This window comes from Protomyctophum parallelum, assembly GCF_964188405.1.
Source record: "Protomyctophum parallelum genome assembly, chromosome: 2".
NCBI classification, from domain to species: Eukaryota; Metazoa; Chordata; class Actinopteri; order Myctophiformes; family Myctophidae; genus Protomyctophum; species Protomyctophum parallelum.
In genome coordinates, this window is record NC_139699.1 from 42,594,056 (window position 1) to 42,604,055 (window position 10,000).

Sequence of the window (10,000 nt, forward strand, 5' to 3'; positions counted from 1 at the left end):
CGCCACAAACATTGTTCATCATGGTAGTCGACGGAATCAACACTGGCAGATGTCTTGGCACTACTGTGGATGACAGGCCCTTCACACCGCAGTCACCGTCAGATCAGGAAAAACAGTAAATATTGGCAGCCGTCTTTGTTTATATCGTATTGCAATGACCCGAACATTGCTCACACGAAAGAACAAGGCATGCCAACAGCTTTTTGAGGACTTGACTCTTTATTGTGGCGTCGGCTGCACACACCAGACCAGACCACCGCGCACGCACGCACGCACCACACACACAAAGCCTCTCAATAGCAATGGCAAATGGGAGAGAGAGAGTGATCAGAACAAACAGACATAACAGCCATGTGTTACAACAAAACACATTGGAAATGGAAAATAGGGCTATACTTTCCGTGCATCTTAAAGGGACACTTCACCCTTTTTGCTAAAGTAAATATGTTAATGACGTTTAGAAGATTGACAACATTAGATCCTGGGATCTTTATGTGTGTAATGTGTGGTTTTAGATATTTTAGATTTTAGCAGTGTCCATGATGTCATGGACACTGCATGGGCTTCCTTCTAAATAAAATTCCTGTGGGAGCTACAAAACAGTGTGCGGACAACATCCTTCTCATGGACACTGGGCTCACTTACTTCCTGGACTACATGTTGTCTGTAAGACAGCCCTCCACCTATCCACTAGGAGGAACAGTGCACCAAAGCATTATGGGAATTGTAGTCCTGCAGGAAGGAAGTGAGCCCAGTGTCCATGACATCATGGACAGCACAAATGAGCTGGCCAGATGTATGGAGAACCGAGATGACTGCAGGAGACTCAGGAGCTCAACTAACCTGGTGAGAGCGTGCTGCGCTCACTGAGAGCCCATGGAGAGCTCAACTAACCTGGTGAGAGCGTGCTGCGCTCACTGAGAGCCCATGGAGAGCTCAACTAACCTGGTGCAAGCGTGCTGCGCTCACTGAGAGCCCATGGAGAGCTCAACTAACCTGGTGAGAGCGTGCTGCGCTCACTGAGAGCCCATGGAGAGCTCAACTAACCTGGTGAGAGCGTGCTGCGCTCACTGAGAGCCCATGGAGAGCTCAACTAACCTGGTGAGAGCGTGCTGCGCTCTCTGAGAGCCCATGGAGAGCTCAACTAACCTGGTGAGAGCGTGCTGCGCTCTGAGAGCCCATGGAGAGCTCAACTAACCTGGTGAGAGACAAGAGTTGCCGTCCATCCCCGCATCCGGTGTGAACAACCCATCAACAGCCTGTGCTGTTTTCTTGTTTGTTTGTTTGTTTGTTTGATATCAAATTGCTCAAAGGTCAAGGTCACATTGCAAGGTCAAAGTTTAGCAATATGCTTATACTAGTCGTTCTCAAAGTGGGGTCCGGGGACCCCCAGGGGTCCTTGAGGGAGTTCCAGGGGGTCCCGAGCTTTATAAATGATAGATAGTTATAGGAACCAATGGACCCTTATGGGTGTAACTCAGAGAATGTACCATTGCATGTGTACACTGCAAATTAACATTGATTTCCCAGAGATAGAAATGCCATTCATGAGAGTCTGAGGCCTAATGCCATGTCACACTGGGGGTACTTGAAATTCAAATGTTTGAGAGTCACTGCTAGAGCCGTAAAAATATTCTCTTATGGGGGTCCCTGGCATATATTCTCAAATGGGGGTCTGCGGGCTACGTGTCAAGAACCATTTGCTTATAGCCTACTGTGGGGCCCTGTCTTGCACAGCACCTCGTGACTTTTCCATAATCTTCTTTATAGGCATTTTTTTATTTAATGGCATGATTAAATCAAGTTGTTTTGTGCATTTTACATTCCCCACATTTCAAATATGCTTTGACATTTGATACCAAAATACTCATAGATGTTTAAAAACATGCTGGAAGTAAAAGTATCATAACTGAGTTTTGGTATAGTTCCACAATAACTTAATATAATAACATGGTGGGGGGGGGGGGGGTACTTAATGTGATTTATTCCCAGTCCATGTAATGGGATTCACATTACAGGAATTATGTTTATCGTTTATGTTTATCCTCTCACTCCTCCATCAATGTCACGGTTCAAGTCAGGAGAGCTTGCAGGAGGAGGCAGAGGCAGAGCAGGTCATTTCAAAAGTTTAATAACTCAAAAGAACTATAATACAAACAAAAACACTGGAAGCACAAAGGTGTCAAGACAAGACACACGCAACATGCCACAATGAACTAGCAAGGAAACACTGGGATCAGGGGGGGTATAAATACACAAGGGCACTAGGTGAACAACACTGGGATAGGCTGGGGAACAAACAGGACAAGGTGGAAACACTAGGCTAATCACAGTACAGGTTGACAAGGCAGGCAAACAGTAACAAGGCAAACAGGAAACGCTAGGAACAATTCTACAAAATAAAAGCACACAAGGGTAAAGCAAAACTCAAACAGGAACTAGGAAACCAAGAACACAATACTTCATATAAGTATAATATAAATCAGAGGAAACAGAAAAAACACAACAGAAAAGTAAAACACCAACCTTATAACTGGAAAACATGAAAACCAACACATGTCAAGGATCGTGACAATCAAGGCATGCGGCTCACTGAAAACGCACGCACGCACGCACGGTCGCACGCACGCACGCACACACGTGTGTCTGCTTTTCATTAGAGCCTATGAGAGCCCACAGCGCAGAGCTTGTATGTGTTCTGTCTGATGAGTCAGTGTGCTAAAACACACACAGTCTGCATGTGTGTGCGTGCGTGCGTGCGTGTCATTATCTCTGTCGGTCAGCGAAAGCATTTTTGAGAACAATGAACTAAACGCACATGCACACACAACCACACATAAGACATGAACCCAGTTAAGTAGTTAATAACTTGTATGACCGACTGGGAAGAAACACACATGCACACACACACACACACACAACACACACACACACACACACACACACACACACACACACACACACACACACACACACACACACACACACACACACACACACACACACACACACACACACACACACACACACACACACACACACACAAAATATACTATTCAGTGCTATGCCAGAAATACATGCACAGGACATTTATTTATTTATTTTTCACAAGTAAAAATGTATCAATTTGTAACACCCAAAGACTACAACCGTAACCAAATGGACAGTTTTTGTAATGTATACTGCGTGGCAGCAGGGGTCAAATAAGGACAGCCATAAACACACACACACACACACACACACACACACACACACACACACACACACACACACACACACACACACACACACACACACACACACACACACACACACACTCCAAGTGGAGACCCTGCCCGGTACCTCTATGGTTATTTGTGGAGGGTCCAACAATGCCCCTCATGGTCTCCAGTCTCTGTTCAGCTTCTATTTTCAAGCCTCGCAAAAGAGCCCGGCGAGCCCCAGAGGTCACCGGAGGTCAAAGATCCGCAGCCTCCACCATGTCACCTCATGTCAAGTGTCATTACAGGATACAATGCCCTCGGCCCACTACGCCGTTCCACTGCCCCTTTAAATGCCAAACGAGGCCCTAATCAATAGCGTGTGTGTGTGCGTGTGCGCGCGCACGCGTGTGTGTTTGTGTGTGTACGTGCGTGCGCGCGGGCGGGTGTTTTGTCATTTAACTCTTCATATACTAATGAGGAGCTAAACCGCCTGAGGGCTGATGATTAGTTGGTCTTACTGCAGTGCAGGGTGCAAGAATGTCAAACACACATGGACACGTGTGCATGCACGTGTGTGTGTGTGTGTGTGTGTGTGTGTGTGTGTGTGTGTGTGTGTGTGTGTGTGTGTGTGTGTGTGTGTGTGTGTGTGTGTGTGTGCACCTACGAGCACTCAGGTCAAACTTTATTCGTTTACAGAACATTACACAACATGTAGAGCAAACCCGTTCAAATTAACCCTGCAACATGTGGCAGGCCCTCTGTATAGTATCCACCCTCCCAACCTCCTTTCTAGCTTTCTAGAATTATATCCCACTTTCCTATAGATTCCAAGCATCATATCATCCTATCCCCATGTCCTATAACCACCTAGTATCCTATCCCCCTGTCCTATAGCATCCTATCCTATGCCCCTGTCCTATAGCATCCTAGAATCATATCCCCCTGTCCTAGCCTCCTATCCCCCTGTCCTAGGCTCCTAGCATCCTATCCCTCTGTCCTATAGCCTCCTAGCATCCTATCCCCCTGTCCTAGCATCCTATCCCCCTCTCCTATAGCCTCCTATAGTATCCTATGCCCTTGTCCTATAGGCTCCTATAGCATTCTGCAGTCATTCCATGTTGCTTCCTCCATCACTGTCCTTACCCTGTCCCCTCCTCCACCTTGCCCCCCCCCCCCCCCCTGGGGTGGTCTGACTCCTTCTGCCACACCCCCCCCCCCCCCCCTTCCCATATACACACAAACACACACATCTACCCATTGCCCCTTCACCCATTCCACTCCCCCATCACCATCTATTCCATGTCCTTCACCCCCACCTCACAGTGTGTAACCAGAGGAGTGGTCTTGTAGCTTTACAGTGTTTGTGTGCGTGTGTGCGTGTGTGCGTGCGTGCGTGCGTGCATGCGTGCGTGGCACTGTACTCCCCTGTTTTTTTCAGTTCCTTGCTAGTTCTTGGATTTTATGTTGACTGTGAGTATTTGTAACCAGTTTCCATGTGTTTTCAATCCCCTAGTTTTCCTTGTGTTCCTTAGTGTTCTACTGCCTCTAGCGTATTTGACCTTGCCTGTACCAGGATTTAGATTGTGCCTGTGCTCCTCCTGTTTTGGTCGCAAGAAACTACTGAACCTGACTTTCCCTGCCTCTGCCTCTCTCTCTCATCCTGCATTTGGGTCCTACACTTAACCTGACTCACACGACAATTTAGCCAAATATTTCCTGAGGTGGGACTTCAGTATAAAAAGGTTGGAAACCGATTGAAGATGACAAACCTTCCAGGTATAAGGGACTTCTGCTCTCTGAACGACGGCGTGGGTTCAAATCCCACGTCTGACGGAACTTTTACATAATGGACTGGGACCACAATGCAACAAGTCCACAGGACTTTTTCGTGTTATCCTTTCATGTTTTACCGTAGCTAGCCTCCACGCTGTTTACCTTTTCAATCAATCATGGTCAATGACACTCTTCAGATCTGATTTGGATCAGATTCTCACCTTGCGTTTACCACATTAAGCCAAAGTGTTTCATATTCTTCAGTAGGCTATATATTTTTAAATCAAACTACCTTTTGGTTTCTAGCTGTTAGTTATATGTATATACTCTGTTGCCTCACAGATTTTTATTTTAATTCTCATCAATCTAAATGGTTTACTATTGTCTTATGTTTTGTGGTTGCTAAATATTTGTGTGTTAGTGTGTTAGCGGCTAAGTGCCCAGCGGCGGCAGCAGGCGTGGTCGCGTGCGGACAGGGGCATTAACATAGCAAACATGTTGGACTGAAAGACGAGGGCAAACAGAAGTGCTGGCCTCAAGTGCCGTCTAGACAGACGGCTGTCATTTGGTCAATTAGCTGACTGACAGACAGACCTATACCTATCTTTCTCCCTTGAGCTCTCTTCGCTCACTCTTTATTTTCTGCTGGCTCTCCTTTTCTTGATACAGTAGATCTGTGCTTCTCAAAATGTCAAGGACCCCCACATTGATATACTATTAAGCCATGTACCTCTATTGGAAAGATTAGGGGCCCCGTTGGACCCCGATAACGGAAGCTTTTTCTGGTTAGTACACAATTCTGGAGTTGAGAACAGCGGAGTGACTGAAACCTATATGAACTCACCCTGGGAAAGACCTACGCTGAAAAGACTATCAGCGGAAGTTGCAGGATTTTAGCGGAAGTATTGCCCAAGGAAATTGCGTTGATGCTTTACAAATCAGTTTTCATTCTCCGCGAATGAAACAAGTGTTGTGATTGGTCGGGAAAATATCGTATCCGGGGGAAATACATTTGACGGCTGTTCCGGAGGATACATCCGCCGATAGCTTCTCTGCCTTAGGCTGTGACCAGGCTTTTCTTTTCGCAGATAAGTAAGCCTGGGACCGAGGCTAATATGAACTGAATTGTTATTCATCTGACTATAAATGCACCAAGTCTTTGTACGTCTGTAATCCACGTAACTCGAGAACCGTTAGCCCCACCGACTTCAAATTCGACACACGCGTTCCACACCACCACAGGGAGTACAGTGCCCGGTGTCTGTCGGACCCACGGTTGTCCAGAACCGCCCCAAAAAGGCCTCTGCCCAGGCTGTGGACACGGCCCCTGCCCAGTGTCAATATATGGAGCTGGCCTTTTCTGACATCATTTTGACCTCTGCATATACTCCATATTTGGGCATACCTGACAAAGAACTCCATATATGGGCATAGAAGGGACACAGAATATGGGTGGGGCATGCATGCATTTCCAACTCATCGTTCCAAGTAAGGCCAGTGCTCAACGGGCACCGCTGTAGAGGCTCCAGGTACCGCTCTAGTTTCTAAATTGTTTGACTTTTCTGCCTTTATTGGATATAGTACAGTTGAGTGTGAATGAGGAGAGAGAGAGAGAGCGCAGCAAAGGTCATCGGGATCGGGAATCAAACCTGCAACCTGCTTGTTAGGCTGTATCTTAGAGCCTTATAATATGTTGCATAAAGTGCATAATCTTAACCACTAGGATTTTTCTTATGCATTCTCTCATGCAGGGCCGGATTAACACCTCTGAGGGCCCCTGGGCATGCAATGAAGCTGGAAGGGCCCCCCCTACACATGCACATGCGAATCCTTGGGCCGCAAACATTGGGACGTTTAGGGGCATTTTTGGTTTTATGCTGTTATATTGGCCTATTCCCGGCTGCCTACTCGGCTCCAGAGTGACAGTCTGGCAGTAACAAGCACATTATTTTTATTTGACCCAAATAGTAAGCAATGGGTGAGAGAATCCACCAGTGCCAGTGTATTTCACTGTTTTTAGTTCTTCTTTTTTTGTCGAGCCACCTGACGCTATGCATGCAGAATGAAATGTCTGCCTCATTTTTAAGATCTTAAATGGACTTCCACCACTGAAACAGTTCATAGATCGAACGGACAGTGGTGACAGAACAACAAGGGCAACTACCAGAGGGGACTGTAAAGTGCCAATCAGACGTAGTGTGTTTGGTAAAACAGTCTTCTCTGTTAGAGCCTCCCATCACTGGAACAGTCTCCCTACAGAATTAAGAGAGACCTCCAACTATCTGACCTTCAAATTCAACCTGAAAAGGTGGCTAAAAACAACTAAAATTTGTAATCATGAGTAACTAACTATCAGCACTATTTAGTATTTATCACCGGTGTCATTTCTCACTTCACTTGCACGTTGTTCTGTCCCCTGTACCATGTCGATCTGTTCCTGTACTGTATTGTGTTTTTGTATGGACGTAGTGTTGGGTGCTTGCACATATGCACACATGGCATCAACGCATGGTGTTGTGTGCAGGCACACTACACTTTGTCTTTCTTTTATCTGTATTGTATTGTGTTTTTGTATGGACGTAGTGTTGGGTGCTTGCACATATGCACACATGGCATCAACGCATGGTGTTGTGTGCAGGTACACTACACTTTGTCCTTCTTTTTATCATTCATTCATTTTTTAAGAGCCTGCCCAGGGTCTACAGATGAAATGTAGCTTCGGCTAACTCTGGCCCTCTGGCCCTAAATAAATAAATCAATCAATCAATCAATCAATCAATCAATCAATCAATCAATCAATCAATCAATAAATAAATAAATAAATAAATAAATAAATAAATAAATAAATAAATAAATAAATAAATAAATAAATAAATAAATAAATAAATAAATAAATAAATAAATAAATAAATAAATAAATAAATAAATAAATAAATAAATAAATAAATCAAAGCAATGGTGGACATCACGTCTTGTATTCCACCAGAATCACCTCTCCACCCATAGAGTATTAAAAGGATGGAGACTGAACCGGAGCGATATCAGTGGAAGTTGCTCAGTGGTGTTTTGAAGCACCCGGAAGAATGCTCTACTTCCGCATTTTTTCGATTTGGTGTCCAAATTTCTACCTGACCTCACGGAGCCCACGGAGCCCAGTAGATATGCTTTGCATGGTTTCTGCTGCCATCGGTGTATGAATGTGTGTGTGGATGGGTGAAAGTAATGCACAATCTATGTAAAGCGCCTTAGATAAATGCACCATTTAACCATTTACCATGCAATTGATGTAAGTGGTTAAACTGTTACATTACTGTAAAGTGGGTTCCCCCCCAAGGACCCCAAATTGAGAACCACTGCAGTAGAGGTTCAATCTAAAGGCAAGGCCCAGGATGTCAGAATATGCACCTTTATAATGTGTGACAGACCAGCCTCTGACAGACTAATTATTGTCTAATGTTCAACAATACACATTCATTGTATTTTATGATGTTCAACAATACACATTTATTAGGCTATATGTATGCTGTATTGTATGCTTGTAACATGTAGATTCTCAGTCCCACAGCTTTGGTGTGACATGGAATCTAATATTATTGTGTTATTGGGGGAGCTGTGTAGTGGGGTGTGGTGCCTGAAGAGTTGATTACATATGGGGAGCATCTTGGGTGGATTTCTAGTACATTGGGGTTGGTTGATTACTTATAGCCATGGGTGGAGTCTGTAGACTATTATAAATTAAGGGGAATGGCTCAGTTGAGTGAGGGCTGTCATGGGGGAGAGGCTGACACCTGTACCTCGCTATAAAAAGTTATGTCGTTTCCTTTTATTTGTGGTTTTCCAGTTTTTTCTACTTATGTTATCCAGGCCTGGAACACATTAAAAACTTATTTATTTTTTCACCTGCAAACCTGCCTCCTGGTCAATTCGTGGCATTTTTTTTCATTTCATTTTTTTTTTTTTTGATTTTTTGTATTTAAATTTGTATGTCTTACTCTTAATGGTGGGCCCACCAACAGACTGTTCCTTTTATTCCATTTAATAACTAACAATCCTCCACTATCGCTGAATCCCCACCACTCTATTCAACCATTATGTGTAGAATATAACTTTTTATTTTCAGATTCTAAATATATTTTTATACTAGCTTATTATTTTAATGCAACCAAGGATACTGGTTAAATACAAAACTGCAGTGTAGTTGTCTGTGTGAAGGGAGGTGGTCCTCTTGATAACATGTAAACTGGGTTTACGGGAGTTCAGTTTAAACTAAAGAAAAGGAACAAATTACATCACATCCTTTATATATTTTTATAGTATCATGGCACATCAAACATGGTTTTCTTGACACCATTAGCCACTTATGCCCAATTTAAAACATTGTGAAGAATTTAAATTGTGAAAGATTTGAGACGGGGGCTTAGTGGGGAATTCCGGACGCATTTCAGTCATATACACAGTACACACAGTTACCGACCGTACATGTAATTGTTACTGTAGAATAGATGCCACTTTGAACAAAAACAGAATACAGCCGATGTGTTGAAAGATGTGTGTGGGGGGGTCAGTGGGTGCACGGACCACACGATGACAACATCCTGGTTGTCATGGCCTCTGATGGCCTCTCTCACACTCATGCTTCCTGTCTTGCCCGTAATGCACCTCCCAAGTCACACATAATGAACATTATTGAAAACTAAACCCGTCGGGTGGAAACCTCATGTGTCCGAAAATTGTTACTTTTAGTTTTCAGGATTCAAATGTAAAAGCATCGAAGGAGCAGTAAACACAGTAAACAGCGTAAACACAAAGCGGGGCTCAAAGCGTGGAGCTAAAGTGGTGCTTTTTTCTTCTTATATATGCAGCTAAAGTATATCCTTAACATGATATACTGATTATATGCACAAACGTCAGAAAATTTAGGACGCAAATTGTGATTGGCCGCTGTGATTGGCATATTGTCCAATCATATGAGGGTAAATGAATTTAGCATACTACTGTTATCATTATGACTTAATATCAATAAG